General features: G+C 33.7%; 1 long non-coding RNA gene across 1 annotated transcript; it reads right to left on the reverse strand.

The window, feature by feature from the left end:
* Positions 1-1,392: 1,392 nt before the first annotated feature.
* Positions 1,393-4,829, reverse strand: LOC147024781 (uncharacterized). Its single transcript, XR_015059193.1, has 3 exons — positions 3,966-4,829; positions 3,692-3,868; positions 1,393-3,594 (listed from the first exon to the last, which is right to left on the reverse strand). It is a non-coding gene; the product is annotated as an uncharacterized LOC147024781 (long non-coding RNA).
* Positions 4,830-5,118: the final 289 nt, after the last annotated feature.

Below are 5,118 nucleotides of genomic sequence, written 5' to 3' on the forward strand. Positions count from 1 at the left end.
TGATTAGATAAGTAGGTGTTCATATGGATTCTTTTCTTTCTTTTTCATTGAGTAGGTGTTCAATTAGAATATTAACAGTTCATTGATTAGATAAGTAGATGTTCAATTGTGATTCTTTCTTTCTGTTCATTGAGTAGGTGTTCAATTAGAATATATTAACAGTTCATTGATTAGAATATTTCTTTTTCATTGAGTAGATAAGTAGGTGTTCAATTAGAATATTTCTTTTTCATTGGGTAGGTGTTCATATGGATTTTTAGCTGTTCATTGAGTAGGTGTTCAATTAGGATTCTTTCTTTCTTTTTCATTGACTTGGTGTTCAATTAGAATATTAACAGTTCATTGATTAGATAAGTAGATGTTCAATTGTGATTCTTTCTTTCTGTTCATTGAGTAGGTGTTCAATTAGAATATATTAACAGTTCATTGATTAGAATATTTCTTTTTCATTGAGTAGATAAGTAGGTGTACAATTAGAATATATTATCAGTTCATTGAGTAGATGTTCAATTAGAATATTTCTTTTTCATTGGGTAGATAAGTAGATGTACAATTAGAATATATTATCAGTTCATTGAGTAGATGTTCAATTAGAATATTTCTTTTTCATTGGGTAGGTGTTCAATTGGAATATTTCTTTTTCATTGGGTAGGTGTTCATATGGATTCTTTCTTTCTGTTCATTGAGTAGGTGTTCAATTAGAATATTAACAGTTCATTGAGTAGGTGTTCAATTAGGATTCTTTCTTTCTTTTTCATTGACTTGATGAGTAGGTGTTCAATTAGAATATATTAACAGTTCATTGATTAGGTGTTCAATTAGGATTCTTTCTTTCTTTTCATTGATTAGATAAGTAGGTGTTCATATGGATTCTTTCTTTCTTTTCATTAACTAGGTGTTCATATGGATTCTTTCTTTCTGTTCATTGAGTAGGTGTTCAATTAGAATATTAACAGTTCATTGATTAGATAAGTAGGTGTTCATATGGATTCTTTTCTTTCTTTTTCATTGACTAGGTGTTCATATGGATTCTTTCTTTTTTCATTGAGTAGGTGTTCATCTAGATTATTTCAAATGAATGGGAAAAATAAATCACAAGAGTTTGGATAGATAAGAAAAAAATTAATCTGAAATGTTGTCCATTTGTTGGTTCACACTTTTTACTCTTTGGTATACACTATTTCTCCTGACTTTGTTAAGAAGTTTTGAGTTAATGAGGCGATTGGGAGATTTAATTATCCAGGGTATAACATTATGTTATGTTGTCTTTGCTCTGTTTGAATTAGAGCATCTATAAAACAAATGTAGGGTTCTTCCTTATTTTAACTAGATATATCAAAATGATGATTATTATCAAAAGATTATTGAGAGTGAGGCAAAGAAAATCCACGATATTTTCATGGTCTCTATATCAAATATTGAGTAGAGAGTACATGTTTCATTATTTACTTTAACAATCTGGTCGGTCAATTCTACATTTGCATGACAGACCTGGGCAGTTTTCTAAACCCTTTGTTTTATAGTATTCTAGGACACATTCGACTGTAGGATGAATATATCTTTTACCAAAACATGATTTAAACAAATTCTTTTCATCCAAGTTTCTTACACTTTCTTGGGTTATCATTGAATCAATACATTTTTTTCACAGGAATTACAAAAGACAAAACTAAGCAGATAATACACCTTTGTGGACACTCGAGGGTCAAGTCCGAGGTGTATAACAGTATATAATGTGTGTCAAGGGGGACGTTCTTAGATCTGTGAACCCCAAACACAGAATCCTCAACTGAATAGTCAAGGCTTAACTTTTGTTTGTGTGTGTGTGTGCAATGGGAGCAATAGGTTGGCGCTTCACTCCCTCCTACTATACACCGTTGTGGACACTCGAGGGCCAAGTCCGAGGTGTATAACAGTATATAATGTGTGTCAAGGGGGACGTTCTTAGATCTGTGAACCCCAAACACAGAATCCTCAACTGAATAGTCAAGGCTTAACTTTTGTTTGTGTATGTGTGTGTGTGTCCCAACCCTCACATTCAAAATCTCAACCCCAACCCTCACATTCAAAATCTCAACCCCAACTCAATCCTCACCCAACACAATGTCTTTTTCAAAATGAGATTTCCACCTATATATATATATATTTTTACGTTTTTTTTTTCTTCTTCCAATTCTGTCTTTTAAGGCTTTCAGGTTTGATGACGTAGAAAGGGGGAGTAAGCCTGCACTTTCTTCCCAGAACTTTCTTGATCTTGCTCCCATCAAGCACCATCCGACAAAGAACTACATCGATAGGTTTAGATCCCAAAGAGTGATAGCAACTCCAAAAGTCTCCAAAATATAAATAAATAAAATAATAATAATAATAAATAAATAAATAAATAAATAAATAAATAAATAAAAGCCCCCAAAAAAGTTTCAAGTGTCCAACATAAACCCAACTTTCCAAGTCTTCAAGGTATAACCACATTCCCGTTGAGTTTCCAAGATATGTATCACATTGTGAGTTATCAATCCAGAACCCACATTTCAAGTATTCAAAGTAAAACCAACTTACAAAGTCTCTTAAGGATAACTCATTTACTGATTTTTTCAAAATTTGTGAGTCTCCAAGGTAGGCCCCATATTTAGAACCATCTTGGCAGAACCCTTTTCCTGAGTCTCCAAGGTAGTTATTTAAACCATCAAGGCAGAACTCATTTACTGATTTTTTCAAAATTTGTGAGTCTCCAAGGTAGGCCCCATATTTAGAACCATCTTGGCAGAACCCTTTTCCTGAGTCTCCAAGGTAGTTATTTAAACCATCAAGGCAGAACTCATTTACTGATTTTTCAAAATTTGTGAGTCTCCAAGGTAGGCCCCATATTTAGAACCATCTTGGCAGAACCCTTTTCCTGAGTCTCCAAGGTAGTTATTTAAACCATCAAGGCAGAACTCATTTACTGATTTTTTCAAAATTTGTGAGTCTCCAAGGTAGGCCCCATATTTAGAACCATCTTGGCAGAACCCTTTTCCTGAGTCTCCAAGGTAGTTATTTAAACCATCAAGGCAGAACTCATTTACTGATTTTTTTTAAAATTTGTGAGTCTCCAAGGTAGGCCCCATATTTAGAACCATCTTGGCAGAACCCTTTTCCTGAGTCTCCAAGGTAGTTATTTAAACCATCAAGGCAGAACTCATTTACTGATTTTTTAAAAATTTGTGAGTCTCCAAGGTAGGCCCCATATTTAGAACCATCTTGGCAGAACCCTTTTCCTGAGTCTCCAAGGTAGTTATTTAAACCATCAAGGCAGAACTCATTTACTGATTTTTTCAAAATTTGTGAGTCTCCAAGGTAAAACTTGTATTCTGGCTCATCAAGGTATAACTTGTTCAGTGGGTATTGTCTTGATAACTCACAATGAGTACTATTGCTGTAAAACTCTTTTTCAGGATTTTGCTGGTCTCCAAGGTATAACTCTTTGGTTGGGTCATCAAGGACGAACTCGTTCTGTGGGTCTTGATCGCTCATAAGGTCTTCAACCAAGCCAACAATTTCGCCCCAAGTTGTAGCAAAAGCAGTATTTTCATTTCGTATTTCAGACACAATTTCCTGTGAGAGAAAATAATAATGTATTAATTAAGTTATTTAATTATTAAATGAGTATGCTTCAATCAAAGTTTGAAAATAGGAAAATAAAAAATCTTACCTCAATAGATAAGAGGTTTGAATCCAGTTCATCAACTTGAAGGTTTAGTTCCATACAAGACAGAGAGTTCCAAGGAACACCAAAGTCATCCCACTCAAGGTCTTCAACCAAGCCAACAATTTCCCTCCAAGTTGTAGCAAAAGCAGTATTTTCTTTTTGTATTTCAGATACAATTTCCTGTGAGAGAAAATAATAATGTATTAATTAAGTTATTTAATTATTAAATGAGTATGCTTCAATCAAAGTTTGAAAATAGGAAAATAAAAAATCTTACCTCAATAGATAAGAGGTTTGAATCCAGTTCATCAACTTGAAGGTTTAGTTCCATAGAAGACAGAGAGTTCGAGACAAGCACACAGAACACCATTGCCAGCAAGAACAAATGTTTAAAATGGAGCCTGGGTTTGAAGCTTTTATAGAGAAAGACTGGTGGGTGTGGTTTCCTTTGGAAATTCCCTGGGCAAGCCTAGGCAAGCCTTCATTGGGAAATTTTTCAAAACCATAACATCCTGTAATTTTCTAGTGATTTCTTTGTGAGTCAGAGATGAACTGGAAATGATGTAAGAGTGGGCGGGGCTTAGCAAAAGTAGGCGGAGCTTAGAAAAAGTGGGCGTGGCTTAGAAAAAATACCTTATGAAAAGTGGGCGGAGCTTAGCAAAAGTGGGCGGGGCTTAGGAAAAGTGGGCGTGGCTTAGAAAAAATACCTCATGAAAAGTGGGCGGAGCTTAGCAAAAGTGGGCGGGGTTTAGGAAAAGTGGGCGTGGCTTAGAAAAAATACCTTATGAAAAGTGGGTGGAGCTTAGCAAAAGTGGGCGGGGCTTAGGAAAAGTGGGCGGGGCTTAACAAAAAATAACCTGTGGCTCAGGAGGTGGTCAAACAAGAGCATTAAGAGAAGTTTATCATTTCGTAATGGCACAAATGGGGTATCTTAAAAAATATAAAGATTCAAATGTTTTGTTTGTCAATATTTTAGATGGGGATTATTGTGCAAAAAAAATTAAACTATTGAAGGAATTTGAGAATGAACAAATCTTTATAGGTTCAATGAGTGAGCTGTTCAACCCCCAGGTGTTCAATTCAATGAGGTTCAACCTCCAAGTTAAAAGGGGAGACAAATAAATATACCTTGGGATAAAAAGGGGGTTTATTTTTAGGGAAAAAAATATGAATCGCTGAAAATCCCCCATTCATTTACATGGGGAAAAGTGAGCCAGAATCAGTATTCTTACCCTACTTATATATATATGTATATATATCTATATATATGTATATATATATATATATATATATATATATATATATATATATATATATATATATATATATATATGTATGTATATATATATATATATGTATGTATATATATATATATATATATATATGTATGTATGTAAATATATATGTATGTATATATGTATATATATATA

This window comes from Eptatretus burgeri, chromosome 6 (assembly GCF_056783735.1).
Source record: "Eptatretus burgeri isolate ZD-2024b chromosome 6, Ebu_testis_v1, whole genome shotgun sequence".
Taxonomy (NCBI): domain Eukaryota; kingdom Metazoa; phylum Chordata; class Myxini; order Myxiniformes; family Myxinidae; genus Eptatretus; species Eptatretus burgeri.